A 24,701-nucleotide genomic window follows, 5' to 3' on the forward strand; every position below is an offset into this window, starting at 1 on the left:
ATTCAATTTGAGTCAAATCTGAGCCTATTTGGTTAAGAACCAAAGAGTCTCAATTATCTGAAACTTTCTCTCATAAGGTGGCCAACCAAAGAAGGGAGGGGGCTGATTTTTTTCTGCCCCATATTGTGAGCGTGTGAGGGCTTCACGCGTGAAGAAAGGAGAAGTCCTTTCTTTCTTACATCTCCTTTCTTAAGTGGGATTTGTTATTGTACAAAGACTCCTAACTAATTAGAAAATTGATCTAATATGGGTTGCCTCACCTATAAAAAGGAAAGCCCTCTATCTATTGGTTGGTTAGAGAAAAAATTGTGCGACAAAACCTAAACCACCGTGAGAAAAAAAATTAAGAAGAGGGCGTGCGGTAGAAAGGAAGGAGGCATCCTTTCTTGGTGCATAGATTTTCTTGGCGCTAATCCTTTTGGCATGGAGAACTTCATCTGAGGTATTCCTTTGTTGCAAGATTAGATTTCATCCTTTCCCTCCATCCCTTTTGAAGTTTTGACAAAAAGAGGGTCATCCCTCTTCCCTACGGAGCCTGGTGTGTGCGCGAAGTAGAGGGCCTATGCTTTCAAGCTTCATAAGGTAGCAGATTCAAGCAACCTCTAGGGATTTGATCCCTATTTCATTGTGATCAAGATAATTTATAATTGTCATGTAAGCCTTTAAATAGAAAAATTTTAAAACACACCCTGATGATCCGATCAGATCAGATACTTTCCTTTCAATTGGTATGAGAGCAGGATTGATATATGCTATTCATAGTTAATTTTTTTAATATTTTCATATGAGATATATGATCAAATTTTTTTATAAAATATTACATCTGATTTAACCAATTAATTAAAAATTATTTGATCTAATTTTGATCAGATTTCAAGTACCTAACCAATGATTGATGATGGTTAGTTATAAATCTGTTATAAGAGAATTTTTTTGAAGTCCATTTTTACTGAAATAACAATCAAATTAAAATCTATTTTAAATCTATTTTAATAAATTTTTTATGATATTATTTTGGGTTAGAAGTTAGACTTAGTCAAGTACTAAATTGAATCTATTTTGATTGATTTTTAAATCTGATTTTAAGTGAAATTCTACACAACACAAAAACAAATCTAACCAAAAATTTTATTTCTATGATTCATGTATGTGTTTGAATTATTTTTTTATAAAATTTTAGATCTAATTTAAGTATTTTATATGCTATATAAAAATAAGTTCAGATCTAAAATTTATATAAAATTTATCTGAAATTAATCTAATGTAGTGATCTAATTAGATTAGATATATAATATGCATGATATGATCATGTTCAGTGCACGTCTGAATTTTTGATTATTGCATATGTAGATGCAATTAATATTTGAAATTAGATTTTAAATTTTAGTAGTCTAGTACTCGAATTGAGATGATCATCAGGCTCTTCGATCATATGAAGAAGTAGGGATTAAGTTCCTTTCTTATCCATTTGATGGGTTCTCTTATGATGTGTAGGGATGCCATAATGATCAAGTCTCATAAAGAAGAATAGTGAAAAGAATTTTAAAATTAGGTTGATCATAAATATATTTAGATTAGATCTAAAATAATTTATGATTTATTATTATTTTAATAAAATTAATTCAGATATGAAAATTATTTTAAGATTTGAATTGTAGGTTACATATTATGTAGTCGGTAGAGATCTAAATTATGCTATAATGCTTGTGATGTACATAAGTAATATAGATCAAATTAATATATACTTAATTATTAAACATAGATTTGAAAATTAAATTTAAGATCTAAAAATTATATGACATATGATGTATGCTTCACTTGAAATTCTAGTAGAATAGTTCTACAAATTGAAACACACGGTTCACACACTTAATTTGAAATTAAGTGATTTAGATTTGAGAATTGAAGATGTTAAGACATCTCATAAATCGATGGGCCATAGGTTAACATGAATTAGATCTTCTAACTGGGTTAGACCTAAGGTTAGAAATAAATATAGATCAATTAGAGAAACTGATTAAATCTAATCAAAAGTTGAGTTAGATTAGGTTAGAATTTTTCTAAGATCAATCTTAATAGTTGTAGCTTGTTCAATTTAATATTTTGACCATACCAAATGGATCTGATTATGGCTCAATGGTTTAGCACGAGTCTTTTGATGGACCAAATCAAAACTAATCGATCAATTGGTGTCTATGATAAGTTTGACAATATTGCTTCGCAATATGATCGGTGGTTTTTAATTAGTAGTCTGCTTACCTGGCCATTTTGATGGTGTCTAAGGCAAGTCAAGGCAGACCCTCCCACTGATCTTACTTATCTGGCTAATATGATAGATTATATTTTGATTAAGTCACTAATTGATTTGAACTGACCCATGCCATTAAAGTAAATTAGTGTGACTGATTTAGGTTGTTGAAAATTATGTCCTAAAGCCAATCATTTGATGATCGTACTAATTATAAATATATATGAATTGATCAATAATAAAAGTTATTTGATCTTTTTCATCACAAGATTATATCTTCTAATGAACTTCGGTGTTGTGATGAAGTTCTTAAGATTACTTTGAATGATAAAGAAAGATTTATCGCATAGTCCTTAAACTAGTTCACGATCAAACGATACGCTATTACTAGAATGATAGCGATATCAAGTGTAAGTCGTTGTATGCCATATGCGTTAGTCATGTCTTCGTAACCAAATGGTATGGAGATACTGATATGGCATGCAAGTGAGATGTATGAGTTTATCATCACTAAATGTGATCAACTGCGGAGCACTCTACTGTTAAAAGTAGCTCATGAAGGGTATAGATATAAATATTCTTCCGATTTGAAATCACCACGATGATATACAAGCAACCCATTGTACTTTAGTATCGGATTATCTAAATTTTTAATTCAGTAATGAAAGATTTTTGGGTACAGTCAAGTTCTTGTCAAGTCGGTGTGTGAGTCAAGATAGAATTGATCCCTCCAAATTAGTAGGAGTTAATGTATCGATGTATTTCAATTTAGTAAAACCTAGATTCGGATAATTCATATGATGAATTTGAAAGATTAAAATATAATATGGATGACTATTACAGGGTTGACAGTCAAACTCTACATCTCCTTGAGCATTAGGGTCAAAGAGATGAATTATACGGTAACCATATGCCAGTAGGTTCTTGAATGTTGCTTTGCTATCATTCGACCTATCTAGACGTTGGGTCCCATTGCTAGATGGTTACTGTTGGGTATAAAATACCCCTAGCCGAAGTCCTCAACAGAATCAATGACTCCGCCAACAAGGCCGACCTTAAAAGAAGACTCCGCCCGGACTCTTACGGGAGCCGGGCTTCATCCTCGACTCCAACGGCTGCAGACAGACTACGCCCGGACTCCTACGGGAGCCGGGCTCCGTCCTCAACACCAACCGCTGGTAAGCCCCTGTCCGGACTCCTACGGGAGCCGGACCTCTCCTTTGACTTTAATTGTAGAGAGACTCCACCCAGACTCCTACGGGAGCCGGGCTTCGTCCTCAACTCCAGCAACTGCAAGCAGACTTCGTCCGGACTCCTACGGGAGCCAGACTCCGCCGATAATTTCGACAGCGAGTAGACTCTGCCTGGACTCCTACAGGAGCCGGGCTCCGTCCTCAACCTCAGCTGAGTCGGACTCCGCCAACAACTACAACCGCAAGTGAGCTCCGCCCGGACTCCTACGGGAATCGGGCTCCGTCCTCAACTCCAACCGCTGGTAAGCCCCTGTCCGGACTCCTACGGGAGCCGGACCTCTCCTTTGACTTTAATTGCAGAGAGACTCCACTCAGACTCCTACGGGAGCCGGGCTTCATCCTCAACTCCAGCAACTGCAAGCAGACTTCGTCTGGACTCCTACGGGAGCCGGACTCTGCCGATAATTTCGACAGCGAGTAGACTCCGCCCGGACTCCTACGGGAGTCGGGCTCCATCCTCAACCTCAGCTGAGCCGGACTCCGCCAATAACTACAACCGCAAGTGAGCTCCGCTTGGACTCCTACGGGAGCCGGGCTCCATCCTCAACTCCAACCACTGGTAAGCCCCTGTTCGGACTCCTACGGGAGCCGGACCTCTCCTTCGACATTAATTGCAGGGAAACTCCGCCCGGACTCCTACGGGAGCCGGGTTTCATCCTCAACTCCGATGGCTACAGACAGACTGCGTCCGGACTCCTACGGGAGCCGGACTCCACTGACAATTTCGACAGCGAGTAGACTTTGCCCGGACTCCTACGGGAGCCGGGCTCCGTCCTCAACCTCAGCTGTCAGTAAGCCTTGTCCGGACTCATACGGGAGCCAGACTTTGCATCTGATTTTGATTGAAGGAGATTCCACCTGGACTCACACGGGAGCCGGGCTCCACCCACGACCCCAACTGCAAGGAGGAACTCTGCTCGGACCCCTACGGGGGCCAGACTCCGACCGCTGCCAAACTTCAGCCAGCAGATCTGCACTCCCAGGCCACAATCACGGCCATGATCCTGCTCCACTTCCTATGGCGGATTTTGCACAGCTCCATCACTCCCTGGCAGGCCGCAGTAACGGTCGCAACACTGCTCCACTCCCTACGACGGATCCCGCGCAGCTCCATCACTCCCTGACAGGCCACAGTAACCATCGCAGCTCTGCTCCACTTCCTGTGGCGGATTCCGCACAGCTCCATCACCCCCTGGCAGGCCACAATAACGGCCACGATCCTGCTCCACCTCCTGCGATGGATACCGGGCGATTCTCCCATCCGCTGGCAAGTCACGACAACAGACGTCGCTCCACTCCTCGCAACTGATTCCACGTGGCGAGCTATGGCGATAGCCACGATTTTGCTCCACTACCCTTCGCAATAAATTTCTCCTGACTATGGGCGGCCCACTACCAAACGGTTACAAACGTCGCCATCAATCCGTTACCTCCTTCGCCTATAAAAAGAGGGACCCAGATACGTTATTCTCTAAGCTCATTTCTTATCTCAAAACTCTGCTAAATTCTCCGTTCGAGCGCTCCATTCTTGTTGAGGTAGAGAACTGACTTGAGCGTCGGAGGGTCTTGCCGGAGCAACCCCACCTCCAGTTTAGACTTCCCTTGCAGGTCCCGGTGGCGACTGCGACTTCCCCGACTCCAGCTTCTCCAGAAATCATGTCGCCGACCTCGAGGAAACCTTTGATGCCCTTCGAAAGTATAGAATGAAGCTGAACCCAACTAAATACGCTTTTGGGGTAACCTCAGGAAAGTTCCTGGGCTTCATGGTATCAGGGCGCGGGATTGAGGCCAATCCAGAAAAAATTTACGCCATCCAAGAGATGACCACCCCAAAGTCGATCAAGGAGGTTCAGTGCCTCACAGGGAGGATAGTGGCTCTTAATCGCTTTGTCGCGAGGTCGGCCGAATGATGCTTGCCCTTCTTTCAAACCCTCAAGCAGCCGAAGAACTTCTGTTGGACCTCTGAATGCCAACAGGCATTTGAAGAATTAAAAAGCTACCTTAGCTCACCCCCGCTGCTGGCGAAGCCTGAACCTGGGGAGGAACTATTTTTGTACCTGGCGGTCTCTCCCACGGCCCTCGCGGCCATCCTTGTCAAAGAAGAAACGAAAGTCCAGCGACCAGTCTACTACATTAGCCGCGCGTTGAGGGACGCCGAGACCAGGTACACCAAATTAGAAAAACTGACCTATGCCTTGTTGATTGCAGCTCGGAGGCTCCGACCCTACTTTCAAGGGCACACCGTGACGCTACTCACTGATCAACCAATCAAGGCGGTTTTGCACCGGGCTGACACCTCCGGAAGAATGGCAAAATGGGCGATTGAGCTCACAGAATTCGACATCAACTACAGACCTAGACCAGCAATAAAGGCCCAAATATTGGCAGATCTCATAGTAGAGTGCACCATCTCAGAGGAGGCTGAGCCTGAGCAAGGCAAAGTTGACGACCTGAAGTCTCACCCGAACTCCCCCAACGAAGAGGCCAATCCCTCTGATTGCTTTTGGACCCTCTATGTGGACGGATCTTCCAACATAGCAGGCGTGGGTGCAGGCCTGATCTTGGTCAGCCCGGAGGGAGTCATCGCAGAGTATGCTCTGTGTTTCGAGTTTCCCGCAACAAACAATGGAGCGGAATATGAAGCTCTGATCGCAGGATTAAGGATCGCCAAAGAGCTGGGAATAGGTCAACTCCGGGTACACAGCGACTCCCAACTAGTGGTGGGACAAGTCAGCGGGAGTTTCGAAGCGGGGAGGACAGTATGACCAGATACCTTGAGAAGGTAAAGGAGCTCACCCCCGCCTTCAGCAACTTCAGCATTAAACAGATTCTAAGGCTGGAGAATACCAGAGCCGATCTTCTCTCCAAACTGGCGACATCGGCTCCGGCCGAATTGCCCAAAGGCGTCCTCTTTGAAGTTCTAAAACACCCGAGTATAGAAGAATCGCGGCCCGTAATGGAGATCGACCACGAGCCCAGCTAGGTCGACCCGCTGATAATCTATCTCAGAGATGGAGTCCTCCCCCAGGATGCGAAAGAAGCTCGGAAACTCCGAAATCAAGCCTCGAGATACCTCCTTTATGAGGGTAAACTGTACAAGAGATCATACTCTTTGCCCCTCTTAAAATACCTCCGGCCCTAGAAGCTGACTACGCCTTATGGGAAGTACACGAGGGAGTTTGCAGAAACCATTTGGGAGCCAGGTCTTTATCCCACAAGCTAATCCGCCAAGGATACTACTGGCCAACGATGCATCATGATTCGATTGAATATGTCAAAAAGTGTGATCAATGCCAGAGATACGCCAACGTCCAGAGACAGCCCGCCACCGGGCTCACACCCTTGGGTGCCCCATGGCCTTTTGCACAATGGGGGATGGACATCCTTGGCCCCTTTCCCATGGCGTCCGGACAAAGAAAGTTTCTCCTTGTAGCGATCGACTACTTCACCAAATGGGTTGAAGCCGAACCACTAGCGAAAATCACAGAAGCGAAAGTGCAAGATTTCATCTAAAAATTAATCGTTTGCAGGTTCGATTTGCCTAGAACCCTAATCACTGACAATGGGTGGCACTTCACGGGAGCCAGATTCACCAAATTCTATGAAGATCTAAACATCTCCCACAACTTCACGTCAGTAGCCCATCCTCAGGCGAATGGCGAAGCTGAGGTGATTAACAGAACCCTTTTGCAGGGGATTAAGACAAGGCTTGAAAAAGCAAAAGAAACTTGGGCGGACGAGCTTTATCATGTGCTATGGGCGTATCGAACTACCCAGAGGTTACCTACGGGAGAGACCCACTTTGCTTTAGCCTTCGGAACGGAAGTCGTCATCCCGATCGAGCTTAAACTCCCGTCGGCACGAGTCGTGGCATTCGATGAACACCAAAATTTGCAAAGTCTTAGAGCCAACCTCGACCTGCTGGAAGAAAGACGGGAGATCACTCAGGTTCGAATGGCAGCCTACAGACAGAAAGTTGCTCGATATTACAACGCCCAGGTCAAGAACAAAGCCTTTAAAGCAGGAGATCTAGTACTTCGACGAGCTGCTGTCTCGCAACCTCAGGACCGGGGGAAACTCGCCCCAAACTGGGAGGGACCTTATGAAGTCAAAGAAGTAGTCCGGCCTGGAACTTATTATCTTAAGGAGCTCGGAGGAGCCGACCTCCCCGGCTGTGGAGCTCAGAAAACTTACGGATGTACTACCAGTGACTTCATTTTAATCGAAAATCGCATACCCACATGTCTTTGGACAATTCAAACAAACTGTATCAAAAATAAAAGGGCAACCTCATAAAGTCGAAGGCCCGGTTCCATTTAAACCGGATGGGGGGAGAGGCCTTACAACGCCCATATGTGCCCCCACAGCCCTGTTAGGGACAGGAGGAGAACCTCGCCCTAACTTGAGCAAAGTCGAAGGCCCGATTTCATTTAGACTGGATGGGGGGAGAGGCCTTACAATGCCCATATGTGCCCCCACAGTCCTATTAGGGACAGGAGGAGAACCTCGCCCTAACTTGAGCAAAGTCGAAGGCCCGGTTCCATTTAGACCGGATGGGGGGAGAGGCCTTACAACGCCCATATGTGCCCCCATAGCCCTGTTAGGGACAGGAGGAGAACCTCGCCCTAACTTGAGCAAAGTCGAAGGCCCGGTTCCATTCAGACCGGATGGGGGGAGAGGCCTTACAACGCCCATATGTGCCCCCACAGCCCTGTTAGGGACAGGAGGAGAACCTCGCCCTAACTTGAGCAAAGTCGAAGGCCCGGTTCCATTCAGACCGGATGGGGGGAGAGGCCTTACAACGCCCATATGTGCCCCCACAGCCCTGTTAGGGACAGGAGGAGAACCTCGCCCTAACTTGAGCAAAGTCAAAGGCCCGGTCCTTTTAGATCCGATGGGGGGAAGGCCCTGCAACGCCCATATGTGCCCCCCAAAAGGAAAACCTTGCCCTAACTTAAGCAACTTCGACCGATGGTAAGCCCAGCCCGGAGTCCTACGAGAGCCGGGCTCCATCACCGACATCAACTACAGGACAACCCCGCCCGGACTCCTCCGGGAGCCGGGCTCCGCTGACAACAGCAACTGCCGATAAGCCTTGTCCGGGCTCCTACAGGAGCCGAACTTTGCCTATGACTCTGATTGCAGGAAGACTTCGCCCTGACTCCTATGGGAGCTGGGCTCTGTCCACGATGCCAAGGAAGGCTCTGCCCAGACTCTTACGAGAGCCGGGCTCCGCCCACAACTCCAACTTCAAGAGGGACTCTTCGTCCGAACTCCCACGGGAGCCGAACTTAGCCTCGACTTCAGTGGAGAAAGAACTCCAAGCAATAAAGGAAACAATGGATCGCAACAGTGATGATTGGAAAACAAACAGCGTCCGAGGGCAACAGAAGCTCGGATCCCTGAATTCAAGCCCTAGGAGGGACCCCGGGCCCGAATGGCCCCAAGCGAACCTGCAGCCATTGACGGAAAAATGACAACCGGGTATCTTCGAACGACGTAAAAGTCGAAAAGGAGCTCGGCAGATAACAACCCTACACGGATAAAAGAAGTCGTCGATGACCTTAGGACGACGTAAAAAAAAAAAAAAAATAAGAGGAAAAAGAGAAGAAAAGGAGGAAGAAAGAGGAAAGGAAAATGAAGAAGCTCGACAAACAACTATTCGATGCAAGATGCAGACAAGGTAGCAAAATCTCCTTTTCATTTAACAAGATATACGTTACAAGACCCGGTGGGTCAAAAAAAAAAAAAAAAGATATACATCATTGCAAGCCTCGCGAACACGGTTCGGGAAGGATATACCGGAGGCCGCTCCCGGTTGCAAACTCCTCTCCCCGTCTCTGTCCTTCTCAGCCGCGTTCTCCAGTGCGTATAACGGACCTATCGGCTCTCGCCTCGCCTCGCTTCGCTCCATCTCCGAAGTCCCAACCCTAGGGGAAAAGGGTGGGATAGATTCCCAGGGGCGGTAAGGGCAACGGCAGCAGTGACGAAGACCTGTTTCAAGAAGAGCTGGAGTCACCTTGGAGGCAGCAGTGACGCCAGAGATATGCTCCATCTCCGAATGCTCCACGACAGCCGCCACCCAAAATGCTCCGACAAGGTCGGCATGCGCTACTTCCACCATCCCCGCAACAGATTTTGCTGCCCCACCATCGATGCCGACCGCTTCTGGTCCCTCGGCCCCGACGGCATCAAGGATCCCGCCACAGCTTGTGACGACAGCTCTGCCCTCTTGACCGGTATCACCCCGCCTTGCTACTCCGAAATTCTCGGGCAGAATAACTTTACCGGCGGCCCCCGTTATTAAACCCCTATTGTTGAAGGAATTCTTCCTTGATCCCCCTTTAAAACGACGGAGATCCTCACCGGCCGCCATTCTCCTCCTCGCCTTCCTCCAAGCCCTAGACATCCCTTCATGAATGGCCTCCGGGGTAGAGGACATGGTGTGGGAACCCTCAGAGAAGAATTGGGGGGCTGAAGAAGGCAAGGACTGGTGCGAGGGAAGTAGCTGAGTAGCTAGGCTCTCAGGCGAAAGAAAGGTACCATCCTATCGACAGGATGAAGCCACGAAGGGAGATTAGGGGGTTTAAATAGCCGACGGATCCTAGCGCAGTTATGGCGGCGGGTGTTCCTGGGCCAACTGGTGCGTGCCACGTGTCCCGCATGTCCCCCTCACCGCTATCGAGGGTTGACTGTTCACAAATTTCCGTAGCACGATGCTTGGGATCGCATTCCGACGGGGGTTCCAAAAAGACTCTTCAGGTCACCTTCACCGAAAAATGGGCTCTGACGTGCACACATTAAAGGCCAAAATATCTGGGGGCGGCAGTGCGCAGGATTCGAAGGGACGGCTTCGGCTGTGCCCATCTCTCTGTACTTCCTTCGTTCGAAATTCAAACTCGAAAGTAGGGGGACTGGTGTTGGGTATAAAATACCCCCAACCGAAGTCCTCAACAGAATCAACGACTCCGCCAACAAGGCCGACCTTAAAAGAAGACTCCGCCCGGACTCTTACGGGAGCCGGACTTCATCCTCGACTCCAACGGCTGCAGACAGACTGCGCTCGGACTCCCACGGGGGTCGGACTCCGCCGATAACTTCAACAGCAAGTAGACTCCGCCCGGACTCCTACGGGAGCCAGGCTCCATCCTCAACACCAACCGCTGGTAAGCCCCTGTCTGGACTCCTACGGGAGCCGGACCTCTCCTTTGACTTTAATTGCAGAGAGACTCCACCCGGACTCCTACGGGAGCCGGGCTTCATCCTCAGCTCCAGCAACTGCAAGCGGACTTCGTCCGGACTCCTACGGGAGCCGGACTCCGCCGATAATTTTGACAGCGAGTAGACTCCGCCCGGACTCCTACGGGAGCCGGGTTCCATCCTCAACCTCAGCTGAGCCGGACTCCGCCAACAACTACAACCGCAAGTGAGCTCCGCCCGGACTCCTACGGGAGCCGGGCTCCGTCCTCAACTCCAACCGCTGGTAAGCCCCTGTTCGGACTCCTACGGGAGCCAGACCCCTCCTTTGACTTTAATTGCAGGGAAACTCCGCCCGGACTCCTACGGGAGCCAGGTTTCATCCTCAACTCCGACAGCTACAGACAGACTGCGCCCGAACTCCGTCCGGACTCCTACGGGAGCCGGACTCCGCCGATAATTTCGACAGTGAGTAGACTCCGCCCGAACTCCTACGGGAGCCGGGCTCCGTCCTCAACCTCAGCTGTCAGTAAGCCTTGTCTGGACTCATACGGGAGCCAGATTTTGCATCTGATTTTGATTGAAGGAGATTCCACCCGGACTCCCACGGGAGCCGGGCTCCACCCACGACCCCAACTGCAAGGAGGAACTCTGCCCGGACCCCTACGGGGGCCAGACTCTGACCGCTGCCGAACTTCAGCCAGCAGATCTGCACTCCCAGGCCACAATCACGGCCACGATCCTGCTCCACTTCCTGCGGCGGATTCCGCACAGCTCCATCACTCCCTGACAGGCCGCAGTAACGGTCGCAACACTGCTCCACTCACTACGACGGATCCCGCGCAGCTCCATCACTCCCTGACAGGCCGCAGTAACCGTCGCAGCTCTGCTCCACTTCCTGTGGCAGATTCCGTGCAGCTCCATCACCCCCTGGCAGGCCCACGATCCTGCTCCTCCTCCTGCGACGGATACCGGGCGATTCTCCCATCCACTGGCAAGTCACGACAACAGACGCCGCTCCACTCCTCGCAACTGATTCCACGTGGCGAGCTACGGTGATAGCCACGATTCCGCTCCACTACCCTTCGCAATAAATTTCCCCTGACTATGGGCGGCCCACTACCAGACGGTTACAAACGTCGCCATCAATCCGTTACCTCCTCCGCCTATAAAAAGGGAGACCCAGATACGTTATTCTCTAAGCTCATTTCTTATCTCAAAACTCTGCTAAATTCTCCATTCGAGCGCTCCATTCTTGTTGAGGCAGAGAACTGACTTGAGCGTCGGAGGGTCTTGCCGGAGCAACCCCACCTCCGATTTAGACTTCCCTTGCAGGTTCCGGCGGCGACCGCGACTTCCCCGACTCCAGCTTCTCCGGCGCAAGCGGATTTTTGCACCAACAATTACATCGATTGGTTCAAAAATTTATTCCTGTATTATCAATTTAGGTTTGAACCTACGGGGTCACACTTAAAAGAAATTTCTTACTGATCATGTAGCTGATCAACGATTGAGAATCGTTCAAGGGTTTAATCGTTAATTCGATTGATTGTTAACCTTATGCAAAAGTTGTAATGAATTTTTTTATTGAGTTTTAGTGAATTAATAGAAGATTAATTAGTAATTAATTTATTGATTAGCTCAATTTGATTGAGCAAAGAGAATTAAATTAAATATAATTGAATTAGATTCTATTGGGTATAAAATACCCCCCAGCCGAAGTTTGCGGCAGGAGTGACCCTCCAGGGGTTCTATCGACATCCGACCTTCGGCGACATCTTTCTAAACCTCTCCGACGGTCGAGCCTCTACAACATTTCCAAGTTCTGCCGATGGATAAATCCCTACCAGTGTCAACCAGATTCTCCACGATGGGCGGACTCCATCCAAGTTTCTACGGTGGTCGACCACCTTCTAGACTTCGTTCGAGCTTCTACGGGAGTTGGACCTCTTCCCCAAACTCCAACTGCAGGTAGCCTTCATCCGAGCTCCTACGGGAGCCGGACTTCTTCCCCGAGCTCTGACTGTAGGTAGACTTCGTCTGGACTCCTATGGGAGTGGACTTCTTCTCCGAACTCCGACTGCAGGTAGCCTTCGTCCGGGCTCCTACGGGAGTCGAACTCCTTCCCCGAACTCCAATAGCAGGTAGCCTTTGTCCGGGCTCCTACGGGAGCCAGACTTCTTCCTCGAACTCCGACTGCAGGTAGCTTTCATCCGGGCTCCTACGGGAGTCGAACTCCTTCCCCGAATTCCGACTGCAGGTAGACTTCGTCCGAGCTCCTACAGGAGCCGAACTTCCGCCCTAAATTCCTGTTGCAAGTAGACCTCACCCGAACTCCTACAAGGGCCGGACTCTGAGCTTCTACTGCAAGCGATCCACTCCGAGCTTCTGCTACAAACGATCTACTTCAAATTTCTACTACGAGCGGTCCACGTCGGATTCCCACTGTAAGCCTTCACCCGAGCTTTCATTGTGGACGAATTCCTTTCGGATTTCTATTGCAGGCAGGCTTCGGTCGAGATTCCTCGACAAATGATCCCCATCCAGGCTTCTACGAAGATCAGACTCCGACCGAACTTCTGTAGCGGACAAATTTCGGGCGAACTCCTACGACACACAAAATCTAGCAGCTGGACCCCTCCAGCAGATGAACCTCTCCAGCGCCATCCGACATCCACTGCCGATCGATCCTCTGTCGAATTCTGTGCGAAATCGAACTTCGTTTGTGGAAAGCCTCTAACCGAGCTCCTGTGACAAGTGGCCCTCACCTGCAGTATTAACGCTCAAGGCACCCAACGGTAGAAGGATCGCCAGCAACATTCGAGCTCCTCTCAGATGAATAGCTACCCCTCTCTCCGCCAGGCACCTCAACCGAGCTTCGGCTGACAGGCCTAGACTTCCTGGCAGGCCATAGTAAAGGCCACGACTCTGCTCCACTTTCTGCGATGGATACCGCACGGCTCCACCACTCCCTAGCAGGCCACAATAATGGCCACGACTCTGCTCCACTTTCTGCAATGGATTCCGCGTAGCTCCTCCACTCTCTGGCAAGTTGCGACAACAGATGCCGCTCCACTCCCCGCAACAGGCTCCACGTGGCAGGCCACGGTGATGGCCACGATTCCACTCCACTACTCTTCATAACAAACTCCTCCGGGCCCCAAACGGCTCGCTGCCAAATGGTTACAAACGTCACTATCAGTATGTTGCACCCTCTGCCTATAAAAAGGAGACCCCAGATACGTTATTCTCTAAGCTCTATTTTCTATCTCAAAAACTCTGCTAAAATTTCAGTTCAAGCACTCCATTCTTGTTGAGGCAGAGAACTGACTTGAGCATCGGAGGGTCTTGCCGGAGCACCCCCAACTCCGTTTAGACTTCCTTTGCAGGTCCCGGCAACGACTACGACTCCCTCGACTCCAGCTTCTCCGACGTCGGTGGATTTTTGCACCAACAGGATTGGTGCTAGAGAAAGGGCTGTGTCTTTGCAGTACCCTTGTTCTTAAAGGAGCACTCAACGGGACCACCTCCGGTCATCTTCTCCGACATCCTCTTCTCCTCCCTCTATCGGATCTTCGCCCGATGCCTCCCCGCAAAGCATCCACTCGGCGATCCACGGCCTCTGCGGCCAGATCATAGGCTCCGGCCTCACCTCCAATTTTCCAGGCTCCTCCTCCTCCTCCGGCAACGGTGGTTGGCGCGGAGCAATTCGACCTACTGGTTCAGCAAGTCAGAGGCCTCACTGAAGCGGTACAGGCCATGCAGCAGCAACAACAGCCGCAGGCGTCAGTGCGACTGGAGAGAACATTGTCAGAACTCCAAAATTTGGTGGTAGGATGGGCCACTTGGGCCAGTCGCCCCATCTTTCCCGGAAAGACAAATCTGAGGGTGGAGAGCCCTCAGTCAGATAACGATTCTACTCCTGGAAGATCTCTACCTCCATTCTTCCAGAAGACCCTTGAGACCCGTAGCTGAGAGGATTTCCTAGATCGGAGGCTCCAGGAGATGAACCAACAGATCGAAGAACTCCACCACGCTCCCCTCGCTTATGGTGAGGATATTTGTACTGACCCCCCCTTTTCTCAAATGATCATGCAGGAACCGATCCCGCCAAACTTCAAGCTCCCTCAATTTGAAAGCTACGATGGGACTTCGGACCCAGTTGACCACTGGAAGCCTTCCGAACAATGATGCTACTTCATGGTGCGCCAGACGCCATCCTGTGTCGAGCTTTCCCATCCACCTTGAAGGGAGCAGCGAGAAACTGGTACTCGACGTTGAAGCCAGGTACCATCTTTTCTTTGATCAGATGAACACCAGTTTGCGGCTCATTTTGTTAGCAGCCGGCATCCCCGGAGGGGTTCGGAGTCCCTCATCAACATCAAGCAAAGGGAGGGGGAGTCCATTCGGGCCTACGTCAACCGTTTCAATGTCACCATGTTGGAGGTCCGAAACTTGGACCAATCGGTCGCGATGGCCGCTTTGAAAGGCGGCCTTCAAAAGAACGACCTTCTATTCTCCCTGGAGAAGAAATATCCCAGGGATTTTGCTGATTTGCTGGCTCGGGCCGAAGGGTACGCCCGAGCAGAAGAAGCCTTCAAGATGAAGGATGAGGAGACTGTGAGAGAGCGGCAGGCGGGAGATTCGAGTAAGCCCGCAGTCAAAAAAGGACGAGAGAAGCTCGGCCGTGTTCTCAAACTCCTCCCGGGCACAAGTGCGCCCAGACTCCTCCCCGAGCATGCAGACAGAGAAGCCCGAAGTGTCGGGTTCAGCGGGGCTCTCCCCCAGGAAGATTCTGCAGCTATGCCCCCCTCAACGCATCGAAAACCCAGGTGCTGATGGAAGTCAGAGAGCAGCTCCCAAGGCCAGAAAGGATGCGCACACACCTCGGGAAGCGCAATCCTAACAAGTTCTACCTCTACCATCGTGACCACGGCCACGACACAGAGGAATGCATTCAACTCCGAGACGAGATCGAGGAGCTCATCAGACGAGGTCGGCTCGATAAGTTCATTCGACGCCGGCCTGAGGGTAGAGAGGATTGGCCAAGGGCCCTACTGTAACCTGAGCCACCGAGGAGGGAAGAGCAGCCCGGAGATCAACCACAAATTGGGATCATCAACTCCATCTCTGGAGGATCTTGACGGGGAGCAGACCTTCTACAGCCCTGAGATTTGAAAAACCTGTAAATGTATTGCGAACGACTTCGCTTTAAATCTGTAGGGTTTCAAAGTGGGCATGCACAATGGAAACATAATGAATTTCAAAATTTTAATAAAGAAATCCTAAATATTAAACCCTTAAACCAGTATCTCCTTGATGATTAACAATCATATATAACATAAATTCAAGATTAAATTTAAGTTATAGAAGAATACCTGAAGCGCTTAATCCAAATTTTGGCAGAACCTCCACCAGGCGCCCAAGTGTTCACCCTCTAACGGTGATCCACACAGGGCTATGATCCGGACACCAACTCTTTGAGATGATTCCTCCTCCAAAATTCTCACTCTGAGAATTTTCTTGAACACCAGGACCTCAAGACGCTCTTCCTCTTCTCCTAGCCTTCCTATCCCTACCTTTCTTCTCTCCTTGTCTTCCTTAATTCTCTTCCTAGACTCTTATCCTAAAATTGGACTTGTCCTTTCTATTTTTGGACTTATCCTAACAAGAGAAGGAAGAGACTAATTGGACAATAGGGAGAGGATGTTAGAAAGAAAGGAAGAATTGAAAATCTGAATGAATCCAATCCCCCAGCGCACCCCCCTTTAAATACTTAGCGATGGGTTGCCTTCGAAAATTTATCGCGCCCCTTCCACGCACCATCTCGCATCCATCAAAAAATCTCATACCTCTTGATGAATTCTCATGCCTATCTAAAAGTTTTTGACACATGGAATCATCAGAAAAAAATCCAAGAGAACTTCATGCAGAAGGACTCTTCAGAATATTTTTCTCGATGATTCTCCGATGAGTCGCGCAGCTTCGCATGGAATAATTTTTTTCCACCACCCATCAATGTAATTTTGTCCATCCAATAGCCAAAAATCAAGGTTCTAACATGAGAATGTCGTAGAAAAAAATTTAGATTAAAAAGTGGCATGACAAATGGGTTAGAGTCCTTCACAAGTTGGACTCTTGGTCAGGCGCATGGATCAGGCTGACAGGATTTCCAACATCAATGAATTTCCATGATTAAACCAGAAGGAATTTTATCTTAAAAAAAATTCCTGATGCTCAAAATAAAGTTAAAAATCATCCAAAAATTTATTTCATCATGGAACAAAGGATAAGCTCGAGGATGAGGCATCCCATCTCATAAAACTGTTTCTGCACACAAAAACTGCACCCACGCACAAGAAAAATTTTTGACTCATGGAGAATTGGTTTTCTGGCTCCAAATTTTTGGTACATGTAGAGAAGGATAGAACCAACTCAAATCCAAAATTGATTTGAATTAATTTGGCTTTAATTAGCCCAATCTGGAATCAATTTTAAACCCAATTTGAAACAAGGAGCTAGTTTTTTGCAACATGTGCTAGCATGTCAATTTTGCAAACATGATCTAATCCAATTAGACCCCTGATCAATACCCTTTGTGTGTGACCCATTGGATTCCATATCTAACCAGCAATAGGTCTGAGTTCAAGTCGATTTGATTTGATTAGAATTTAATCTAACCGATCTAGATCCAATCGAGCTAACCCGATTTCAGCAATTAGAAATCTTTCTAATTGGTGATTGAATTAAACTCTTTAATTCGATCAAACCCATAAGACAAGATTGACGTCTAGCAACATATCATGTCTACCTAGAAGATATAAAATTTTTGATGGAAATACCAAAAATACCCTTCAGTGAAAAGTTATCGTGCAATTTGATCCTGCGATCTCCCTGCACCCCTAATATGACTCTGGATATGGAATGATGTCAAATTCAATATCATATTCATATTTCTCTCAATCTTATATGATGATTCAATTAATAAAATATTAGAAACTCTTTCTAATTTTTATTTTGCTTTGATCAAAGGCTTCCTGAATCATCAATTGATCAGAACAAGTAGGATGCGATTTCCTCTTACCAGGAGTGATCGATTCCATGTTGACCTACTCACAACCTCCATACACATTCTACCATATCTAGAACATCCCGTACATGACTAAGTCATGAATGAGTATGAACCAAAAAATATGGATTCATGTATACAAGGTTCTATGGTAGTCTCAAGTCAAAGGATTACATGCACAACTCCCACTATAAGAAAACATCTCTTGACAGGTAAGTAAATTCCATAAGATGTTTCTTAAGTCGGATCAATTTAGTGAACTCATTCTCTAATGAGCACCCACTTCCTTGTATTAGTGTCTCACACAAGTGGCATATGAGATCTGCTACCCTCTCCATCGAGCATACACAGAAAGTGCTAATCTATCCGAAACATTGATCTCCTACTCAATGCTCCTATGACTAGGAATATTCTAAATCAGGGTTTTTAGGATTTTAGGTCTCATAGGTATGATCTCATCATAACCCTAAACCCATTTTCCTAATTTATGGAGTTCATCATAATCATTACTAAAGTAAGATGCAACATATGATGAAAATACCTTTTATTATTTAAAGAGTCAATACATAAGTTTGAAAGATTACAAGAAAAACCCATCAAAATACAAATTTCGATTGGCTTGTAGGGCATATTCCTTTCAATCTCCCACTTGCACTAAAGCCAATCGCCCTTATATTTTATCCCCATACAATCGTGATGGAGATCGAACTGCTGCTGTGGTAGAGCCTTAGTGAATGGGTCTGCTATGTTATTCTTTGTTTCTACTCGTTCAATGACAACATCTTGTCTTTCGATTATTTCACGAATGAGATGGAAGCGTCTTAGAATGTACTTAGATTTATGATGAGACCTTGGTTCCTTTGCTTGAGCAACTGCTCCAGTATTATCACAGTAAAGTGGTACTGGATTCTTAATCTCAGAAACGACACCCAACTCAGTGATGAACTTCTTCATCCAGACAGCTTCCTTGGCGGCTTCACTTGCAGCTATATATTCTGCCTCAGTGGTTGAGTCAGCTACAGTCTGCTGCTTGGAACTTTTCTAACTAATAGCTCCACCATTAAAAGTAAAGATATACCCTAAAGTGGACTTACTATCATCAGGGTTTGATTGGAAACTAGAGTCAGAATAACTTTCTAGTTTTAAATCAGATCCTCCATATACTAGAAAAATATCTTTAGTCCTTCTTAGATACTTAAGAATATTTTTCACTGCTTTCCAATGATCTTCTCCTGGATCAGTCTGAAATCTACTAACTATGCCTAAGGCATAGGCAACATCTGGCCTAGTACATAGCATAGCATACATGATCGACCCTACTACCGAAGCATAGGGAATAGAACTCATTCTATTACTCTCTTCTGGTGTTTTAGGAGACATCCTTTTAGAGAGATGTATGCCTTGACTCATGGGTAAATAACCTCTTTTACTTCCATCCATGCTAAACCTCTTTAGCACTAAGTCTATGTACCTGGATTGGGACAAGCCTAACATCCTCTTAGATCTATCCCTATAGATCTTTATATCTAGTATATAGGATGCTTCACCCAAATCCTTCATGGAAAACTTACTTGATAGCCATGTCTTGACCGATTGTAATATTGAGATATCATTCCCAATAAGAAGTATGTCATCCACATATAAAACTAAGAAGATAATGGCACTCCCACTAGTCTTCTTGTATACACAAGGTTCATCCACATTTTTGATAAAGCCAAACTCTTTGACTGTAACATCAAATCGGATGTTCCAACTCCTCGAGGCCTGTTTTAATCCATAAATAGATTTCTTAAGCTTGCATACCTGATTGTCTCTCCCTTTTGAGACAAACTCTTCTGGCTGAGACATGTAAACCTCTTCCTCAAGATAACCATTAAGGAAGGCGGTCTTCACATCCATTTGCCAAATCTCATAATCATGGTATGCTGCTATTGCAAGCATAATCCGTATAGATTTGAGCATGGCAACAGGTGAAAATATTTCATCATAATCAATACCCTATTTTTGCCTGAAACCTTTGGCTACTAATCTAGCTTTATAGGTTTCAACTTGGCCATCCACTCCAATCTTTTTCTTATAGACCCATTTGCATCTAATAGGGGTCACACCCTCTGGTGCATCAACCAAAGTCCACACTTGGTTGGAATACATGGAGTCCATTTCGGATTTCATAGCCTCTAGCCATTTGTCTAAGTCCCTTCTCATGATGGCTTCCGTATAGGTCAAAGGTTCATCATTCTCAATGATGTGGGCTTCATTATTCTCAATAACGAACCCATACCTCATAGGTGCATTCCACACCCTATCCGACCTTCGAAGAGGAGGTGTACTTTGTGTTTGTACTTCATTAATGGATATTTTTGGTTGAGATCATCTTGTGCTTGCATTTGTAGGTCTTGAACTTCTCCAAGTTCAATTTTCTTCCCACTGCCTCTTTCTAGGATAAACTCTTTTTCCATAAAAGTGGCATATTTACTGACAAACACCTTATGTTCAGTAGGATGGTAAAAGAGGTATCCTATACTCTCTTTAGGATAACCTACAAATAAGCATTTATCTGCCCTAGCACTCAACTTATGTCCAAAATTTCTTTTAACATAAGCTGGACAGCCCCATATCTTAAGATACTTAAGATTAGGCTTTTTTCTTCTCCATATCTCATATGGAGTACTTGGTACAGATTTTGAAGGTACTCTATTCAAGATATAGACAGCAGTTTCTAGGGCATATCCCCAGAAAGAAATTGGCAAATCTGTAAGGCACATCATGGACCGCACAATATCTAATAAAGTGCAATTCCTCCTTTCTGCTACACCATTTAGCTATGGTGTATAGGGAGGGGTCCATTCTGAGAGAATTTTATTTTCTTTAAGATGATCTAAAAATTCATTGGATAAGTATTCTCCTCCTCGATCAGATCGAAGAATTTTAATACTTTTTCCAGTTTGTTTCTCGACCATACTTTGATACTCTTTAAATTTATCAAAGGCTTCGGACTTGTGTTTCATAAGATACACATATCCAAACCTAGATAAATCATCAGTGAACGTTATAAAATAAGAGTATCCTCCTCTGGCTTCTGTTGTCATAGGACCACATATATCAGTATGTACAAGTCCTAATAACTCACTTGTCCTTTCTCCATGTCCACTAAATGGAGTCTTAGTCATTTTCCCATAAGACAAGATTCACAAGTACCTAATGATTCATAATCATAAGGATCAAAGAACTCTTCTTTGTATAACTTGTTAATCCTTGTCTCACTTATATGACCAAGTCGACAATGCCAAAGTAAAGTATTATTCAACTCTTCTCTCTTTCACTTTTTACTTTCATTAATATGAAAAACATTGTTATTAGATAGAATTAGAAGACCATTATTAATAACGCCATGACAGATAATTTCATTAGAAAAAGAAATTGAGCAACTATTGGTCTTTCCATTTATTTCATAATCTCATTGCAATTGTAATGATACAGAAATAATATTTCTAATGATCTTAGGCATATAATAATAGTTTTTTAGCTCTAAGATCTTTCCAGAAGGTAACTTTAACATATATGTCCCTACAACCTCTGCTTGGATTGACTCTCCTCCAGCGCCGTAGAGCTCGAAGTCACCCTTCTTCAGCACTCTAATATTCTGCAGCCCCTGCAACGACTTGCAGATATGAGAACCGCAGGCAGTATCCAATATCCAAGAGTCTAAATTGAAAGAACTTAATGACAAAATTGTATGTATCTCATACATACCTTTTGGTGCATCGCTTGCACCTACCTTTATAGTTGCAAGACATAATTTGTAATTTCTTTTCCAGTGTCCTGCCTTGCCGCAGTGAAAGCAGGTACCCTGTTCGGAGACTTTCTTCCCCTTCTTCTTCATCTTGCCACCCTTAGGATTCAATGCTTTCTTTGAACCCTTAAAACCTGACTTCTTCTTTGAGGTTTTACCCACAAGAAGAAGTGGAGCCTTTTCTTTCTTAATATGGCTCTCAGCTGTCTTAAGCATATTTAACAACTCAGGTAAGGAGGTATTCAGTTTGTTCATATGATAGTTCACAACAAACTGAGCGAATGACTCAGGAAGAGATTGCAGGATCAAATCCTGACTTAATTCTCCATCCATCACAAAACTAAGTTGATCCAATATAGTGATCAGATCAATGACCTTCAGGACATGATCTTGTACAGATGATCCCTCAGTCATTCTAGCATGGAATAACTACTTAGATATCTCATATCTAGCAGTTCTACTCTGTTCTCCATACAACTCTTTAAGATTGAGGAGTATGGATTGAGTATCCATGCTCTCATACTGCCTCTGCAACTCATTGCTCATAGAGGCCAGTATGATGCACTTGACAGTCAAACTGTCATTCTTCCACATCCTGTATGTGGATGCCTCCTCTTTTGTGGCATCATCCCCAACCTCTTGTGGTTTAGGGATGTCAAGAATATAGGAGAGTTTCTCCTGAGTGAGTACGATCTTTAAATTCCTCAACCAGTCCACATAATTGAGACCGATCAACTTGTTGGAATCTAAAATTCTCGCAATGATAGTGAAGATGCCATTTATAGAATTTAATCTATAATAATTAAAGAATATTACATAAGCAAACAACTCATATTAACTCATACAATTAAATAAGGTCTTTAGATTTAATTGTACCTCCCACTTATTTATCGAACATCATAACCCTCTACTATGATAAACGAGACATATGTTATATTTATCTTAGTGGGATTGAGACCCTAATTCCTCATAATGATCTTGTGTTAACACAACAAACCCTTATGAGTTCATAGGTAGGAAACTCTTTCCAATTGCATCTCATGCAATTTTTAATATTATATCTTGGCCTCTAAAATATTATTAATCTTGTGTTAACATAACAAGCTATAATATTTTAGTTAAGTTAGACCCTTCATTTCAATATAGTCAAATTCTAATATAATTGCCCTTGTGTTAACACAATAAAGCAGTATATTCAAAATTACCATAAGCATTTTCTATGCACCAGGATTATGTTATATCAATCCTTATGACAAGCCTCATGTTAACACAACAAACTAGCCATAGTTCATGATGTAACATTAACCTAGCATGAAGGAAGGCCCTTAATAGTGTTTTCAAAATTAGGGTTTTTCAATATCAAGATCGCTTAATCAAATTGGCCAGGTAAGTAAGGTGGGGGTCCCCCCATTGCTTTCCTTAGACACCAATAAATTGGCCAGGTCAAACAACAAAATCAATTAAAAAATCACCTATAGCACTTTCCTAGACACCAATTGATCAATTGATCAAGAATTGGTTAACCCATAGTTGCATATCACTACCACTTAATATAATTTTCTAATGAGGGCTTTTATTTGGTCTCATGCACATTCTAACTACATAATACCCATTTATGTATCAACATTAAAATTTTCTACATGTGCAAGTGTAACATATGGACATTCATCATCCTAGGACAACCTTGCAGCATAATCCCATTATGCTAGGACAATCTTATGTCAAGATGATGAAGTGGTGAATGATATATGTATTATTTCATATCATCATATGAAAGCATAAATCATTTTATAGTATAAATCATACTATGGATCACATAAATATTATGTATATATGATTGAACCAAACAAGGCCGGCTCTGATACCACTGTAGGGTTTTAGAGTGGGCATGCACAGTAGAAACATAATGGATTTCAAAATTTTAATAAAGAAATCTTAAATATTAAACCCTTAAACCAGTATCTCCTTGATGATTAACAATCATATATAACATAAATTCAAGATTAAATTTAAGTTATAGATGAATACCTGAAGTGCTTAATCCAAATTTCGGCAGAACCTCCACCAGGTGCACAAGTGTTCGCCCTCTAACGGTGATCCACACAGGGCTATGATTAGGACACCAACTCATTGAGATGATTCCTCCTCTAAAATTCTCACTCTGAGAATTTTCTTGAACACCAGGACCTCAAGACGCTCTTCCTCTTCTCCTAGCCTTCCTATCCCTACCATTCTTCTCTCCTTGTCTTCCTTAATTCTCTTCCTAGACTCTTATCCTAAAATCAGACTTGTCCTTTCTATTTTTGGACTTGTCCTAACAAGAGAAGGAAGAGACTAATTGGACAATAGGGAGAGGATGTTAGAAAGAAAGGAGGAATTGGAAATCTGAATGAATCCAATCCCCCGGTGCACCCCCTTTAAATACTTAGTGATGGGTTGCCTTCGGGAATTTATCGCACCCCTTCCACGCACCATCTCGCATCCATCAAAAAATCTCATGCCTCTTGATGAATTCTCATGCCTATCTGAAAGTTTTTGACACATGGCAATCATTGAAAAAAAATCCAAGAGATGCTTCATGCAGAAGGACTCTTCAAAATATTTTTCTCGATGATTCTCTGATAAGTCATGCAGCTTCGCATGGCATAATTTTTTTCCACCACCTATAAACGTAATTTTATCCATCCAATGGCCAAAAATCAAGGTTCGAACATGAGAATATCTGGAAAAAAATTCAGATTAAAAAGTGGCGTGACAAATGGGTTAGAGTCCTTCACAAGTTGGACTCTTGGTCAGGCGCATGGATTAGGCTGATAGGATTTCCAACTTCAATGAATTTCCACGATTAAACCAGAAGGAATTTTATCTTTAAAAAAATTTCTGACGCTCAAAATAAAGTTAAAAATCATCCAAAAATTTATTTCATCATGGAACATAGGATAAGCTCAAGGATGAGGCATCCCATCTCATGGGATGCGAAAACTATTTCTACACACAGAAACTGCACCCACGTACAAGAAAAATTCTTGACTCATGGAGAATTGGTTTCCTGACTCAAAACTTTTGGTACATACAGAAAAGGACTGAACCAACTAAAATAAAAAATTGATTTGAATTAATTTGGCTTTAATTAGCCCAATC

The sequence above is a fragment of the Elaeis guineensis genome, chromosome 11 (assembly GCF_000442705.2).
Source record: "Elaeis guineensis isolate ETL-2024a chromosome 11, EG11, whole genome shotgun sequence".
Taxonomy (NCBI): domain Eukaryota; kingdom Viridiplantae; phylum Streptophyta; class Magnoliopsida; order Arecales; family Arecaceae; genus Elaeis; species Elaeis guineensis.